Source organism: Marmota flaviventris, chromosome 12 (assembly GCF_047511675.1).
Source record: "Marmota flaviventris isolate mMarFla1 chromosome 12, mMarFla1.hap1, whole genome shotgun sequence".
NCBI classification, from domain to species: domain Eukaryota; kingdom Metazoa; phylum Chordata; class Mammalia; order Rodentia; family Sciuridae; genus Marmota; species Marmota flaviventris.
Genome location: NC_092509.1, coordinates 98,645,806 through 98,663,481, shown reverse-complemented (window position 1 = coordinate 98,663,481; position 17,676 = coordinate 98,645,806). Strand labels below are relative to the sequence as shown.

At 46.7% G+C, this 17,676-nt stretch overlaps 2 long non-coding RNA genes across 3 annotated transcripts; both read right to left on the bottom strand.

The window, feature by feature from the left end:
- Positions 1–7,331: 7,331 nt before the first annotated feature.
- Positions 7,332–15,677, bottom strand: LOC114092293 (uncharacterized). 2 transcript variants are annotated; one of them, XR_011704004.1, is made up of 3 exons: positions 14,866–15,677; positions 13,218–13,416; positions 7,332–9,412 (listed from the first exon to the last, which is right to left on the bottom strand). It is a non-coding gene; the product is annotated as an uncharacterized lncRNA (long non-coding RNA). The 2 variants fall into 2 exon arrangements; XR_003582674.3 differs by having other exon boundaries at positions 13,218–13,398.
- A 599-nt stretch (positions 15,678–16,276) lies between these two features.
- LOC114092294 (uncharacterized) lies at positions 16,277–17,676 on the bottom strand. Its single transcript, XR_003582675.3, has 3 exons — positions 17,610–17,676; positions 17,173–17,287; positions 16,277–16,590 (listed from the first exon to the last, which is right to left on the bottom strand). It is a non-coding gene; the product is annotated as an uncharacterized lncRNA (long non-coding RNA).

Genomic DNA, 17,676 nt, shown 5'->3' with positions numbered 1-17,676 from the left:
GTTAACCAGTCCCAAGAGTGTTCTATCTCTGAGCTACATCCCTAACCCTTTTAATTTGATTTTTGAGCTCACTATGTTGCTGAGACTGGCCTCACACTTGCAATCCTCCTGCTTCAGCCTTCTGAGTAGCTAGGACTATAGGCTTGTGCCACTGCCATGGTGCCCAAGTATATGTAAAGACTAGAGCCCTATAAACTCAAAGGTATGGTGATTGGCACTCTCTAAGAATCAATGGGCTTAAACCCCAGACTGCATCCAAATCACTTTACTTGCTTATTTTAAATGCTCATTTCTAGGCTCTATTTCCCGAGAATCTAATCTAACATGTTCCAGGTAGAGCTTTATAGTACTCACCACCACCAGAACATTACCCCCGTTCCCCTTCCGTGGGGTTTGTGTGTGGTCTAGGGCTGCTACCTGGGGAGGAGCTGGTCTGAAGGTGAAACAAAACACTTCAGAACATCAGAAACAGCCCTTTGGAAGAATAAACTGAGTCATGGCAGTCAGTTTGGGATTAAGTATCTAAATATATCTCATTGCTTTAAGTGAGAAGCTTAAATAAGCCAGTGAACTGATGGTCTATTGGAAGATAGTCCCCAAGCAAATTTACTACAGAAACAGACATTTATTCTAGCATTGTTTTTAGAATTGGCTGGAAATACGAAAGACCTTTTGCTCTCCACTGTATGTCAGCTCTCTATTTTGGGCCAGTGTTTCTGGCTCCATTCCTCCAACGTGACTTCTTTTCTCCTGGTTGTTCCTTTCCACTGGAGAGACTAATGGAGTCCTGTCATTTTAGCAAGGCTGTGTGCCAAGCCAGGTGTGCAAGCCATGGCCCCAGTGGATGGGTAAGAAGCAAAACTTCAAAGATTCTGGCAACTACAGATGCATCCAAGAAAGCGGGTAATGGAACTGTTGTCTGTCAACAGCCACAGAATCTGGTGACAGCAATTTTGTCACTCAGGACAGATGGCATGGGGCTAGCCCTGGGCTAAGGTGTTAAGTCATTGAGGTCAACTTCAATGTCCCCTTCCTGATCATTCTTGTTATCCTGGCCTCAGATCCTGACCAGGGACTGAGAACCCCCCATTTTGATACCCCATCCTGCCCTCTCCAATTAGCACGAACCGAGACCTTTCTTTTCTGAAAAACAACTGTTCTGGCTCCTTACAAAGGAGATGGGGGTCGGGGGTTTTCATTAGTCTAATCAACAAATTTGGGCTTTAATATGTTTAATGTGTTATTTTTCCCAGGTTACTGAGGACTCTCTGGGAGAATGTTTTGATCCTAAATAATGAAATTCCAGAACATGTAAGCACCTCACATAGCCTTGGAACAAGGGTGGGGGTGGGCTGGGGGAGGAGTTCAGGGGGGCAGCCCTAGAATTCTCCTAGATCACACCATCCTGGGAGGGAGTCTCATGGACTGCTTTGCACATTTTCAAAGGATTTATCTGGGAACCGTGTAGAGCCAGTGTTTGGACTCACCAGTGAAATGACTCCCCGTAGCCTGCCAACCTCCTCCTGGTTTCTGAAATAGAGGAGCAGCCTATTTCAGCCAACCATTCAAGGAACACGTTAGGTTGCTCCTTGCCCAGTGGGGGCCATGGGAGTCCTTCAAGGACAGTACTGACCGTGAAAGTGCCGAAGATGTCCACCCCACCTCCACAAGGAGACCCTGTTTAGCCCAGGTCAATTACTGTAAGACGGATTTGTGTCACAGTGATTGGCTCTCTTGGAACCAAACCAGTCCATCTGGGCAATCTCCTGGCTGTGCCTGACCTAATTCAGAGCAATGGAAAGCAAGGAGATGTGAGAGGGCTTCCAGGAAAGGAGCCTCATCAAGCTATGAGAGAACTTCTGGATCCGGCTCTGCCCATCATCTTTGGATGAGATTGATAGCAAAGCAGAACACCCCTGGAATGATGTTGATTCCTTGATGCCATCAGTGAGCTGCTGAATCAAACCAGCACTCCCAGCCCTGAGTGCATCAGCAGGATTAGGTTTAGCTGCACGTAACCAAAGCCCCCAAATGACAGTAGCTTAAACAAGTTAAACATTTATTTATTTTACAAGTTGAAAAAAATGCAGAGGAAGTCTAAGGACCACAGACCTTCTCTCTAGTAGCTCTGCCCCCTGAACACATGCTTTATTTCCTGAGACCAAGATGGCTTCTCCAACCCCCATTATCACACCCGAGTCCAGTCAGCAAAAAAAGGAGAAAAAGGGTGATTTGTCCCAGAAGATGCACTTGGTACGTCTCTTTATAGTCCAGAACTTGGTTATGTGGCCCTGCAACTTCAGGCTGAGAAACATCATCCTTATCCTAGAAGGCCACGTGCCTGGCTAAAAGTTGGGGATTCTACTCCTGGTGCAAGGGGGAATGGATATTGGGGTGCCCAGCAGTCATAGCCACAGTGAGTTTCCTGCTACTCCCAATCAAACACATCCTAATTGATAGGACCTCCCAAACGCCTCTTTACCCGCCATCTCTGAAGGAAAAAATCAAGAAGCCCTTCCCTGGGGGTCGCTCAGGGTCTTTCCTTACTTGTCTCCCTAGGCTTGGGATGGCTCCTGGCACACAGAGGCACTTGATCAATATTTTCTGAATTGTACAAAAGTAAGAGGATTCAAACTGAGAGTTTCTCTGTTCTTGGCCAAGTCAGGAAAACTTCTGAGCTCAGTTTCCTGGCCTAGACATGAGAGGAGCCACACCTGGTTACTCTGAAGCTTGCTGGATGTTAGTGGCCGAGCAAAGTGCCTGACACAGGTCCTAACACACCCCTACATGCTGGGCACACACGCCACAGATAAGTGTTTTCTTTCTTTAATCACAATTTCTCACATGAGATGTTTTGAAGGAAGCCTCAAGTTGGGAAAAGACAAATCTTTGGCAATGTGTCAAACACACACCAACTCCACACACCATTACCAATTCTTATTCTTAGGAAAGTCTGACTGCTGGGTTCAAAGAAGAGAACACTTTGAAGAGATGTTTCATTAAAACCCTGAAGCTTTCTTAGATATCAAATAGTTATTTAGTGAGTAGGGTGTGAATGAATCAGGACATATGTATTGAATTTGTCTTGGATCCCTGTGGGTGTGCAGCCTGACTAGAGCAGGGCCTTTGCGTTCTCTCACTGTCCCAGAGCTGGAAAAACAGCGTCATGCTCAGCTGAACCCAAAACCACCTTGAACTTAGCAGATCGACCAGATGATGAAGAACCCCAGGCCACTTTTCAGGGTCTTTGGCACAGTAAGGGACTCCAGCTTGCTACGATTTGTGAATTTTTTTCTTTTGCTTGTTTTCTTTGGTTTGGCTTAAAAACCTCAGGTGGAGAACATAACCACCCCCTCCAACCAATGTCCACCATCAAGGTCTGAAAACAGATGGCAGGGTCACTCTTGCGAAGATGTCCCCGGATAAGAAATGAGGGCTCACAGAGGCGCAAGAATTCAGTTAGCTTTTAAGTAAGAGGATCTGAAGAGGGCAGGGAAGGGAAGCTGCCCCTCAGAGATGGCTGCTCTCAGGAGGGGGCCACAGCCAGCCACCAGTGAGGGACGGCAGCAGTGTCTCCTCTCACAGTCCAGCACCCTCTGGAAGAAAAGGGTTTTAAAAACTGAGGGGAAAAAATCTATCTGTGAAGGTAACAGATTTGTTTTAAAGGGTCACTCGAGTGCTGAAGTTTGAGGTGCTCCCTCTTGCTGGGCCCCAGGTGACACTCACACGTTGGGACAGACCTTGCGCCTGGCGGAGAAGCCAGGCTGGGAGCCCTGAGTGAACTGTGTGGAGGACAGCAGGCTCCAAACAGCCCCTCTTCCTCTCCTTCTCAGACTTGGACTCCTCTTGGGCAAAACAATTTGTTTCTTTTTAAAAGAAGAGAGAAGGGCAGATGTGTTTCTGGTACCATCGATTCCATTGGCTGGGTTTTGTGGGAGGAAAAGTCCCCTTTCAAACTCTATGAAGTGCTCCCAGAGCTTGCTCTTGAGGTTCCTGTTCAGGGCTCAGGCCTGAGGGAGGGAGACTCCTCCTGGCCTGTCCTTCCTCTTGGGCCTCCTTCCTCCCTTGTCTGGGCCCTCTTGTCACCACACACTGGGACATCTTGGTAGAGCCTCAGGGGCCACAAGACTCCCAATGTGACTCTGCATATCTGATGCATAAAGACGAAGGATCACATTTGATGTGGAAAATTTTCTCATCAAAATTGTCCGTGTGTTCTGACAGATGGGCTCAGCCCCCTGAGTCCCTCTAGGCTGACTCAAAAGAGAATTCATCTCTCTCTCTCTCTCTCTCTCCCTCTCTTTTTTTTCCCCAAGGGAAAACCTTCTCTACTCTCTTGGAATGCTACACCTATTCAGGTCGCTAGATTAGTCATCAAATCGTTAAGCTCTTTAACTACAAAAATGACAAGGTTGAAGCCAGACACAGTTGCCACCCCTGTAAATCCCAGCAACTTGAGAGGCTGAGGCAGGAGGATTGCAAGTTGGATGCCATCCTGGGCAACTTAGGGAGACCCTGTCTCAAAATAAAATGGAAAAGGTTTGGGATATGCTTAGGTAGCATTGCCTAGCAACGGTGAGTCCCCAGGGTTCCATCCACAGTACCGCAAAATAAGTAAATAAACAATAAAGTGGCAGGGTTGGGGCTCTGTCCAAAGCTGACTTTATAGTATTGATCACCAATCGGTGCTTTTTGACCTCATGAAGAAATTGACCTTCCTTGACCTTTAAGTATATTGACCAGAACCAGTGTGTGCTAGAACTGGTTCATACTGGCTTAAGAGAGCCAGCTGATCCTTAAATTTTCAGCAATTTGGCAAACCAATTATTAAAAATATCCATTGTAACGTTAAAATATATGATCTTAAGATTAAATTTTATTTTAAAAATGTAACAAATGCACCAAATGCATAAATTTCTGTTTTATGAATATTTTATTGACTAATATTTTAACCTCAGGATGAATATTCATTATCTTGAGATTACTCAGGTCTACTCTAACTACATGGTGGAAATACCATAAGAGTGTGCTACTGTATTTCTCTTCCCAACTCCTCATGGAGTACCATCACATTGGTGGCCTGAAATCAGCTATAGAGGAAGTGTTTGCCCCTCAAAAACTGGAAAATGAAAAGCACTGCATATGGCTGGGTGTGGTGGCACACCTCTATAATCCCAGTGGCTTGGGAGGCTGAGGCAAGAGGATCACAAGTTTGGGGTCAGTCTCAGTAACTTAGTAAGACCCTCTCTCAAAAAAAAAAAAAAAGGAAAAAAATGCAACATGTCAGGATTTTATTTCAAGGCCATTTCTTATGGTTTCCCAGAAATTACCAAGATCATTGTTTCAATGCCCTTGCACCCCTGCATCAAGTGGGGGGGGTGGTGAGAACCATCACAAAGCATCAGAAAGGACCAGATGAGTATTAGCTCCTTTTCAGCAAAGGTGCACTTGGACCCCCCCTTTCCTTTCCTGATAGGTCTTAGTGGCTGAATGGACCCCAGCAAAGTAGACCTGTGCCCCGCATAATTACCAGCGTGTGTAGCCTTACTACAAAAAGGTAAAAGTGAGACAATAGTGTTGGTATTTACCTATCTTCAAAGAGAAGTGTTTAAATCTAAATCACCAAAGACTTTACCTAAATATTGCTGCCTCAGTCAGGCAGACACCAATATTAAATGGTCAATATTGAATCCATAACTTACGCTCGGTCCTTCAGGGGTATTTTGTGGTTTTAATTTACTCCAGAAGACATGAGAAATCAATTGGTCCAGTAGCCCAGGAGGGTCAGGGACTCACCTGGCAGGTGAGTTTGGAAGGCGAGCGCATAGGCTGCGTGCCAAGGCTGCGTCTCCCTGTCCCTCTCTCCCTCCCTCTCCCCAGCCCATCATGAGCGAGTATCCAGTGGGGACCACGTGTCCTCAGGCCCTCTTTGTCCTGCTGCCTGGGCGTGACCTCTGGTGGGGCAGGAACTGCAGTCTAGCTGGGGCTCAGACCCGGGAACTCTCGTGCCCTCAGACACAAGCCACGGTTCCCAGCGGCAGATGAATTTTTGGCCCCCTCTGTCTTAGCCCTGTGTTTTTGTTCTCTGTTGGCTTGGAACCCATCAGGGAGGGGGGATTCAGTTTCAGGGTCTCTTGAGCCCCTCAAGAGGTCCAGGAGATGACTCAGAACAGGTCCTCCAAGGACGTACTAGGAGATTTCTAGACCGAGTGGGAAGCTGCCAACACTTGCCCACGGTGTATTTCATACTAAAAGTGCTAATGTTCTACTACGTGGAAATGTGGCATTTCAGCGCAGTCCTGGCTCATGTTGGCCCAGCTGCAAAACCAGTTCCTAAAGAAAATCCTGGCTTTCCCTCCGTTGCCTCCCCCGCACCCGCAGCCAGCTCCAGGTGGGAGCCTTTGATCTAGGCAAGGATCCTGTCCAGGCCTTTTTAAGTTTCATAACTGAACATCACCCGTCCCACATGCTCACCTGGCCTTGGAAGATAATGCCTCTGCCCATAACAGGGTAATTCCCGAGTCCCAGACCCTCATAGAGAAGAACATTTTGCAATGTTTTCTCCCAGCCTCTCTGACGAGCCCAGCTGAGAGCATCTTATTCGGGGAAAATGCTTTGATATTTGCTGTGGCAATGTTTCTGGAAGATTGTCCACGTGAGACGTGACCCTTCCTGCTGCGTCTGCTGTGGAACTGGTCACCGAGGACACAGAGCATCCCCCAAAACTTTCTGTCTGATGATCTGCACGAGGAGTATCTTGGATTTTTGTGTCAGGGAAGCTGCCTGCCCTGGGGAGGGCCGAGCTTCTTCCTCCTGATGCTGCGTTAGGGACCACTTTCCTCCTTGACCTTGGCTCTCAGGAGGCTGCAGCCACACCTCTGCCTTCACGCTCCATTGCAAATGCTCATCCACCCTGTGTTTCTCCTCCCCTTCTCACTTTTTCTTCTTATTCTCCCTTTTTTATTGATTGTGATACATTTATTCCCTTGTAGGACATTTAAAAATGTTTTTGGAAACAGATAAAATAACTAAAATTGCACATTCTATGATTGCTTGAGGCCAGGAAGTGAGAACACAGGCAGAAAGAAGGAAGGTTTGGGGGAAATGGGATTTCTATATCATTTTTTGGGGGTGCTGGAAATTAAACTCAGAGCCTCACATAGGCTGAGCAAGCATTCTACCACTGAGCTACATCCCCAGCCCCTTTTTTAAGTCTTATTTTGATACAAGGTTTCACCCAGTTGCCCAAGCTAGCCTCAAATTTGAGATCCTCCTGCCTCAGCCTCCACACCCAGCTGGAATTTCTATATCTTGATTGCAGTGATGGTTACCTGGGTACAACATCTGTCAAAAATTCACTGCACTAAACAGTTAAAATAGTGAATTTTATTATAGAGAAATTGTATACCTCAATAAATTTGATGTACTCATCCAATTAAATGAAGTTTCTATAATCTGCCAGGTTCCTTGCAAGGTACTGGTCATCGGAGAGTGTACATAGTTGTGTGGGTTGTTCACTGACCAAGAACAACTGGTCAAGGAGCAAGGAGGGGCTGAAATCCAGGCCATGGGTAGCCCAGCAGGCCAGTGCCCAGCCAGGCATAGGTGTTCTCAGAGGAAGGAGCAGACTTTTCTGTTTCAGAAAAGGCATTAAATAGGTTCCTGGAAGCCTGATTCTGCAGATATAGAGAAAAAGAATAAAAACAGTTTCCTGTCCTTGCAGTGTGTTGTCGTGGGGGGAGCGTGATAAGGAGCCAGTGACCTGGGAGATGCTTGTGTGTTGTAATAAGCACTGTAGGGACACAAGTGGGATGATGTCATGGAAAGCATTGGCCTCGGGGAGATGCTCCCTCTAGATACAAAGTCAAGGAAGACTTCTGAGAGACCGCATTTCAGTGAGGCCCCAGTGATGAGAAATAACTGCATTTGCAAATGTGGGGAAAAAGTGTCCAACAGAGCTGCTCAGAGGCAGGAGAGCTGGTCTATCCGAGGATCAAAGGCAGTGGGGCATGTAGGAAGCAACCAGGGGCTGGCCCAGGGGTTTAGAGTGCAGCCAGTTCCTAGCAAATCAGACCTGCACCTTGAGAAGCAGCTCAGAGTACCAACAGCACTGCAAAACATTTTACTTCTCATAGATTTTAGGGTTGCAGGAGACCTAGGAGATAAGCTAGAAATAAAGCCCAACTTCCCCTGGGAGCCCAGGGCACAGACAGGCTTAGCACCCAGGTTCTTGATTCAGTGGAACTAATATTTACATTTGCTCTGAGTGTCGGCACTGTTTCCTCCCAGTCCAGAGCTGTGTAGGTACTGGAGGGTCCAAAACCAGAACGACTACATTGATGAGATTCTGTGGCTGAGCAAAGGCTGCCTTCAGACGTCTCAGATGCCTGGAGGGGGCTGGAGCCGGCTCGTGGTGGGGCACTTGCCCAGCAGGCATGAGGCTCTGGACTCCATCCTTAGCACTGGGGGGACAAAAAGAAAATTAGAAGAAAAGAAAGGACAACTTGGGGCCTGGGGTTGTAGATCATGGTACAGCTTGCCTAGCGTGAGTCAGATCCTCAGTTCAATCCCTAGTACCACAAAAGAAAAAAGGTCACTGTAGGTGGAGACCAGAGGAATATTTCACAAGACTTGATTTTTGCCATATTTAATTTTTTTTTCCATTCTTGAAATCAAGATATCGTGTTTCAGTAATTCAAGTGTTTTGCTTTGTGACAGAGGCTCGATAAGCTGTCCAGGCTGGCCTCAGCCTCCCCAGTTGCTGGATGACAGGTACCACCATACTCAGCTATAATTCGAGTTTTAAGTCACTCCATTCTGAAGCCAATCCTATGTTCAGAGGTGTTGAGAGATGAGAAGACTCTTGAGGGAGTAAGGGGTGGATAGCGCCAAGAGCAGGATCCGTGGGGAAGGTGCTGGTCATCAGTCTCAGGACCTGGCATCCTCTTGCAAATCCAAGAAGCAAATTGGGATGGAGGCTGTGCATGGAGTCTCAGCCACACACCCTCTCCAGGCCAGCCACCTGACGGGAACACTGTCGTCCACCATGCCTCCTTCACTGGCCCATGCTCACCGTCTGTCATGGCAGGTGATGATGGAAACTACCTGAGCCATTGCTCTGTCATTGGTATATGATTTTCTGGCTCACAAAACCAAAAGTTCTTAATCTCCCTTCTCAAACAAGACTAAAGCCCTATAGTTAGGCACCACCCACAGAAACATCCCCTAAACCATTTCCCCTAAACTTCCTGCTCCACCCCATCAAGTTCCAGTGTAGCAGAAATGAAACCCACCACTTCAACCAGACTTGAGTATTCTACTCAAGCAGGTAGAAAGCCAATTACAAGGGCTGGATGTGTAGTAGAGTGGTAGAGTGTCTGGCAGGCACGAGGCCATGGATTGATCCCTAGCACTGAAAGGAAAAAGAAAAAAAAGAAGACTAGTTATAAAAGCAGGCACTAATGTTTTAAGAGATGTTTTCCCTTGGGCATGAGGGCTTTTGTCTTTTATTTTTCATTTTCCTTTTAAAGAAAGTATTTTGGGGTCAGGCATGATAGAGCACACTTGTAATCCCAGCACCTCAGGAGGCTGAAGCAGGAGGATCTCAAGTTCAAAGCCAGTCTCAGCAATGTGGGCCCTAAGCAACTTATAAGACTCTGCCTGTCTCAAAATAAATAAATAAACAAATAAACAGGACTTGGGATGAGGCTCATTGGTTAAGTTCCCATGAGTTAAAAAAAAAAAGGTGGGGGGAATAGCTGGGTCAAATGGTGGCTCCATTCCCAGCTTTCCAAGAAATCTCCATACTGCTTTCCAAATTGGCTGCACCAATTTGCAGTCCCACCAGCAATGTACAAGTGTACCCTTTTCCCCACATCCTCGCCAGCACTTGTTGTTGTTTGACTTCATAATGGCTGCCAATCTTACTGGAGTGAGATGGTATCTTAGGGTGGTTTTGATTTGCATTTCTCTGACTGCTAGAGATGGTGAGCATTTTTTCATGTACTTGTTGATTGATTGTATGTCCTCCTCTGAGAAGTGTCTGTTCAGGTCCTTGGCCCATTTGTTGATTGGGTTGTTTGTTATTTTATTGTCTAATTTTTTGAGTTCTTTGTATACTCTGGATATTAGGGCTCTATCTGAAGTGTGAGGAGTAAAGATTTGTTCCCAGGATGTTGGCTCCCTATTTACCTCTCTTAAAGATCTAAAAAGAGCATGCTACAGGGACACTGCTACATCGATGTTCATAGCAGCACAATTCACAATAGCAAGACTGTGGAACCAACCTAGATGCCCTTCAATAGACGAATGGATAAAAAAATGTGGCATTTATACACAATGGATTATTACTCTGCATTAAAAAATGACAAAAATCATAGAATTTGCAGGGAAATGGATGGCATTAGAGCAAATTATGCTAAGTGAAGCTAGCCAATCCCTAAAAAACAAATGCCAAATGTCTTCTTTGATATAAGGAGAGTAACTAAGAACAGAGTAGGGTCGAAGAACATGAGAAGAAGATTAACATTAAACAGGGATGAGAGGTGGGAGTGAAAGGGAGAGAGAAGGGAAATTGCATGGAAATGGAAGGAGACCCTCAGGGTTATACAAAAGTACATACAAGAGGAAGTGAGGGGAAAGGGGAAAATAATACAAGGGGGACAAATGAATGACAGTAGAGGGGGCAGAGAGAGAAGAGGGGAGGGGAGGGGAGGGGAGGGGGGATAGTAGAGGATAGGAAAGGCAGCAGAATACAACAGACACTAGTATGGCAATATGTAAATCAATGGATGTGTAACTGATGTGATTCTGCAATCTGTATATGGGGTAAAAATGGGAGTTCATAACCCGCTTGAATCAAAGTGTGAAATATGATATATCAAGAACTATGTAATGTTTTGAACAACCAACAATAAAAAATTAAAAAAAAAAAAGGAAGGGGGATTTTACTGTCGACTTGCAGATGTTTCCTTCTCTGACCTTTAATCCACAGACACACCCCTGGCAGTGACACCTACGCTAAAACAACTTCATCCCTCGACCATGATGAGGGATCCAGGTTGGACAACTTCAAACTCACGCAGTTCCTTTCCCTAAGGGATTTTAGAGTCCCTTCTCATCTGGGCTGACCTCCTAACCCAGGTGCTGTGGAGTCATTGCAGTTTGCTGCCCAGCGCTTCCTGTGCTCCTCTCTGCCCTTCTGTCCAGCTCTCTGTCCCTCCATTCATGTGGCAGAAGGAAGTAGTGCAGAAGTTAGTTTCTCCCAGGTGAGAATTTTTGTTTGCAAGTAACAGGGCATCACAGAGACAGGCAGCAGGGTTGTCGATTAGCCTCGGGTGCAGTAAGGACCCCAGGCTTACATGAGGATTTGAGCAAGAGTCTCCTGTCACTTTGTCCTGTTCCTTAGCTGTCCACTCTCACTGCAGACCAGCTCCCTCTGTTCCCCAGTCCCCAAACTAAATAATGGTCCTAGCGCCCAGCTCCTAAGTCCCAGCTTTTTGGTTTGAGAGAACAATTATACTGAGTTGGAATCTTAGTCTAATTCTAAATTCCTGAGGAAACTCTTTGATTGGTTCTCTGTGGGAATTCTGAGTGGAGCAAGTCATGCTGCATGGACTGTCCCATGCATGGCAGGACTTGGAACACGTTGGCCCCTGTCCCTTAACTGCAGTAGCCCTCTATACTACTGATGGTGACGGCTGTGGAAACACCCTCACCCTCCACCAAATGGCCCGCTGGGGACACTGGGGACAGTGTTAGCATAGTCTGAGTACCACTGCATTAGATGTTCCAACTCCGCTCATTCAGTTTGATGTCTGACTCCAGACAACTTGAAGACGGTCATAAATCGCCAAATCCAGGGAGGGATTTCCCTCAGAATGCATTTTGAAGGGTAGAGGAGTGTGGAACCCAAACTGATATTTTCCTTCCTTGGTGATTTGGAGTTACCTGTGTTTGTGTCTAAAAGCAAAATGTGTTTGGATGTTTTTAAAGTCACATCTTGCTTTCAGTAACAAGGGATTATTTTTCTTGCTCAGTGGCCTAGTGATGAAATCAAGCCGGTGGTAAATGTTTGTTTCTCTCTGCCCAGACATAGGTAGTCCTCAGAATGGCAAATATTTACTTGTGAGCTGGCATTCTCCTTTGGACTCAGCCAGTGAACACCAATGTAAACCAGGCATCTTCAGGTGGCCCAGGGACAGTGGCCAGGGAGGATAGCAGGGAGCGCACCACCTAGGGCAGCCGTTGTCTTTCATGGAAGTCTGCCTGGGCCTTCTCCCACTGTGAGCCTGACAAGGGTCTTCCCTCAGCTCTGGGCTGTGGAGGTCAGACCCTGAACACACAGGCCTAAGAGCAATTAGGGTGGTAGGAGGGATGAGCAACGTTTCTTCTTCCTCCTCTCTCTTTTTTCCTGAGGTGCTGGGACTCTAACCCAGGGCCTCGTGCATGCCGGGCAAGTGCTCTCCCACTGAGCTGCATCACCAACCCTAAGATAGATTTTTAAAAATTCTCATTATGACCCTGAAAATATGATCAGAGCCATATCCCTAGCACTGCTATTCCTTGGCCCTAGTTTGGAGCCTGTACTGGTGAAAAAGAGGAAAATCACCATGAATTTTCTAATCTAAAAAAATTAAAAAGTTGTAATTAAAAATTAATTAAAAAGTTGTAATTTGGTTCTATGGGGGATAGTTCCTTTTCCTTTTTTAAAATATGGTTATCAAAAACTTTAAAATTACACTTATGGCTGTCATTTGCAACTTACATGATATTTCTGTGATCTAGTTCTGCTGTAGTATTTTAATCCTTTAAAAATTAAATTTTAAGTGGAAAATTAAAAACTGTTATATTTTTCAAAAAAATCACATGATGTTTAGAGATATAACCACGGGCTGCACGACACTATTTCAGTCAGTGATGAACCACAAATAGGATGGTGGCCCTATAAGATACAATGGAATAGAAAGTTCCTATTACCTAGTGACATCATAGCCATGGCTCTGGCACAGCATGAGGCATTACTTGGGTTTTGTGGTGATGCTGGCGTAAACAGACCTACTGTGCTGCCAGCCATATAAAAGCATAGCACGTACAATTACGTTCAGTACGTCTTACTCACTAATAAACAATTCCGTGACTAGTTTACATAGTTCCTATACTATGCTTTTATCATTATTTTAGAGTGTGCTCTTTGCATTATAAAAAAAAAAAATTACCGTCAAGCAGTCGGCCATATTCTGTTGACAGCAGTTTCCTGCGTCTCGTGTTTATCATGTCTTTTCCTGCAGTCCAGAGGTGACTTCCAGGGACTATCCATCCCCTGTGGGCTGGTGGCAGTATGCGGTAGTCAGCCATGATGAAACTGATTAACGATGCATGTCTCAGGATGTGCCCTCACTGTGAAACCACACATGGCTGGATGTCCATTTTGTTTTTGAATTAAAGAGATAAACTAATAAGTCATTCTGAATTAATAGTATTGTAAGTGACAGGGCCACATGGAAGAAAGAAATCTGATTCAGGTAGTAAGAGAGATGCTAGCATTAAAGAATCCCTGAGTCCGTGCTGATGTGAATGAATGAATGGATGAGGGAGAAGGGGAGCGTATTCTCACCTCAGGAAACACCTGCTGAAGTATGGAGACGTGAGGGAAAGAGGTGAGATTCTAGTCCCACCTCTGTGCTCTGGAAGCCTCGGAGGCACGCTCAGGTTTGAGAACCACTGCCCTAGTTGATCTCTAAAGTTCTGTGGTTCTCATTTGTTTCTCCTACCAGCTCTGTGTCAAAGGACACCCTCCCCCAATCCATTCATTATTTATTTGGTGCCAACAAAGGGCCAGCCAGGGAACAGGGAGTGCTGGAACTCTGGAGGAATGGTTCTCCTCCTGGGCAGTCAGACTGGATGTCTGCTTGCAATAGGTACAGATTAAATGTAAAACATTTAATAACCCACTGGTTCCAGGAAAACATTAAAGAAACCAGCTGATGCATAATTAAGTTCCAAGCCGTGGTTGATCTGCCTGGTCTCATACTACAATGCTGAGCCAGTGGCTTGCAGGAGGGATGGGGCCATGGACCATTCCTGCGTGTTTCTATCACTTGCCAGAGACCCCATCCTCTCCACAGGCTGTTTCCTAGATAGCTAGGGAGAATCTCTCCTAGTGTCTGCTAAATAATTTTATAAGCCCAGAGTTAATTCTCATTTGTTAGGATCTTTTTTTTTCTTCGAGGCAGGGTCTTGTTAAATTGCCCAGGCTGGCCTTGAACTTTCGTTCTTCCTGTTTCAGCCTCCTGAGTTGCTGGGATCACAGGCATATTGTCTGTTAAGATCCTAACCTGTGGCCCCAGAAAGTATCAAGCTTGCTCCCGACTGGTTAAAAAACAAAGATCTCTCCTATCGCGGTTGCTGGGATTACTCCCGCACCCCTTACAAGTCTCCCACTCACGTCTTCTCCCTCGTCCTCAATCCCACCTGACTCCCAAAACTTACATGTTCAGTCCTGACCTGTCCTCACTTCAATTACTGATGTTAAAAAAAAAAAAACAACTTTTACTTCTTGAAAGGTAATACACTTGTTCTCACCAGTTGGGGTCCAAGGAGGTCCCCAGAAGGGAAAGGGGGACCTCAACTCAGCCCTGGCAAGTTCTTGACTTAAGCTGCACAAAGGAATTTCAGGACGACACGTCAAATGAGGCACAAGCAAAGGATTATTCAGGAAAGCAAGGGATTTCTTTAGGAGAACAAGCCACAGCGCAGGACCTGCTCTCGAGGGAGAGGGGTGTGGGCGCTCAAGAGCGAGACACACGCAGGGGTCTCAGGCTCTCTTCTAAAGCGGACTTTGTAAACAGTGGGCTGGAGACCTACCTGGGTGGCATCCGCCTAATGAGCTCAGTTCTTTTGAAGGTGGATCCCAGAGCTGGTCTAGGTGGTCTGGTTCTTCTCAGAGTCTTCATGTTGACGTTATCTAGTTAACAGCGCTTGGACTGGACCGTATCAGAGGTCTCTAGCAATCTCTCTCTGGGCTTCTTTTAATTATTCTAAAATACATCCTGTAAGCTAACAAGGTATATGGGCACCAATTAATTGGACTGACAGTACTCTAAGGTTTACTGGACCTTTGAAGAATTCAGACCTGGAGGAAAAGAGGATTTCCTGGAGATTAAAGGAGAAGGTGTTCATGGAGTTTTAAAGTTACAGTCCCTCTCTTTCCCTGTTTCTCTCCTTTCTGCCTGTTCTTAATCCTTCTACCTACCTCAATATGATCAAAACTCAAAAGATGCGTGAGGCTCTGTATGGAAATCTATATGCCCTGCATCCTTCTTCCCCAGCGGTACCCTCTTCCCTACCATTCTCCAGGTTCAGTGTTTTATTTATTCTTGAGATAGGGTCTCACTGTGTTGTCCAGGCTGACCTTGAACTCCTTGGCCCAAGTGATCCCCCCCTCTTTACCTACCAAGATGCTGGGATTACAGGTATACACTGCGCACCCAGCAGTTTCCATGGGTTTCGACTGTCTTGGGAATCCCCTTTTAGAATTTATGTCACCTGCAATTAATTCTCTATGTCCAGAAATAAACCCATCGTCTTCCCCAGTCAGCCTCCTGGTTTTCATCTATAAGGTGAAATAATAGCAGCACTTCCCTCAGAGGGCCGTGTGTTCTCCTAGAGCCAGGCTTGTGGGTTTTAGCATGCTGGACATGTAGGGAGCACTCCGTAGACTGACGGCACAGCTTCTTAAAGGGCATATCTACGTAGGGTTTACCTACCCCTCCCCCACTCCCCAGCCCCATTGGCCACCTCTGTTGTCCACTGTCCTTCCCCTCCACTCCGGATACTTGGCTTCATCTGTCTCTCATGCTGTCCTTTTCTTGGGGGATTTGGATGGGGCAAGAAGAATTCAGAGGGAATTCCCTGGGGCTGCCTCCTCCTGCCAGGGTTCTTAGACTTAGCTGCTGAGAACTCTAAGTCCCCTCGTCTCTTCCACTGTCCCTTCCAATGTGGACGCGCCCAGTCTCTCTTCCAGGATGTGGCTGGTAATTAGTAGTTCATTCCTGACATTGCTCTTTCCTCCGGGGCCAAATGACAGAGGGGGATATATTTAAACATACAGGGTTTCTTGGCGGCTCTCGTGCACTTATTTAATCTTCCCACAACAGCTTATACTTCCCCCCCACCCTCGGGCTTCCAGAAACACAGGACAAATGTCATTTCCATAGTTTAAATACTTCCATGTGTCAGGTTTTCTAGTCCTTAAACATGAAGGACGAGGGTCTCGACCTTGGGGGCTGGGGGACTGGCAAGTGGCTGCCTGGCTGTCTGCTGTCCGTGATCAGCATCTCTTAGGAGGGAAGGATGGTGGGAGCTCACGTTGCTGCATTCCAATCTGCGCTCTGTCCACCTGCTGTCCCCTGCCCCACCCTTAGCAGACAAACATGCCACACAAGGAATGCACTTCAGTCCAGCTGCGTGCACCTGCGTGTGCTGATGAGGAGTCTCTGCAGCGAGGTCCTCGAGTTGGAGCCTTTCTCACCGGCACCGCTGACTTTCAACTGCTGTCCACTGAACGCTGCGTGGACCCAGTGGGACTTCCTGGGGAGAATGCAGCCTAGCGAAGCATCAGGATCTTGCCAAATAAAGGCATTAAAAGGGAAATGTCCTCTTATCCCAGCACCTGTCACCCCGTTGTTACACTTCATGTTTTGTTTCAGAGAACGTTAGATTTATCATGCTGTGTGCTTCAGCCTGCAGGGGAAGCTGCCCCTGAGGGGTTCGCTGGGCTCGGGCAGTCCTCCTCCATCCAGGAAGCCTTCCCTGACCACCCAGTCCTGGCCTTGTTTTCTCGGGGTTCCCATAACCAGTACTGGGTGCAAAGGACACTGGCTGGGGCCCTGTGTTTTTATTTTTATTTTTTTTTTAGTTTTTTTTTTTTTTTTTTTTGAGCCCTGTGTTTTTAGGAGCTCCCCCCTGACCCTGCTTTTGACCAGTCCTCCTTCCAGGGCAGACAGCAAGGGGCCAAAGGGACATGTGCCCACCCAGAGCCCGTTCACTCCCACTGGACCATGCTCTGGGCACCCAAGACCCCCAAGTGTCCTCTTCTCTAGGTCCACCCTGAAAGGGACTCCATGGCTGTGAACACAACCCTAGAGCACCAAGGTGTGGCCCGGCACTGACCGTTACTGCTGGGGAGAAACAGGCCGCAGTCTTCACAGCCCACGCCTGCCCTGGGCCTCGAAGTACAGGGTGGGTTCAGAGTTATGGAGCCCGAGCGGGAGAGGCAGGGGTCTGTCTGATAAGGTAGGAGAATTGCACACATTCGTTTATGGTTGGTAAGCTTGATTTATAATTCTTAAACACTCAGATATATGGTCTACATGCCTCCTTTGTACTTTGCCCTGGGTCCTGCAAATGTGAAACGTTGGCCTGCTCATACCACCCTGGGAGTATCTCTAGGGTTGCCATGCTGACCATTTATAACTATCTGAGTTCATGACTGAAGCAGCTGCCTGCTACTCCCCAGCCTCAGGGCCCTTGCCCACACTCTTCCCTCACCCAGAATGCACTTCTCTACGACCCCTTTAGCCTACCAAACTTTTAATTTATCTACCCACCATTTTCCCAACCTGTTCAATTAGCTCAGACTCTTTGGTTCTTCACTCACATCTTCCTCCGATAAAT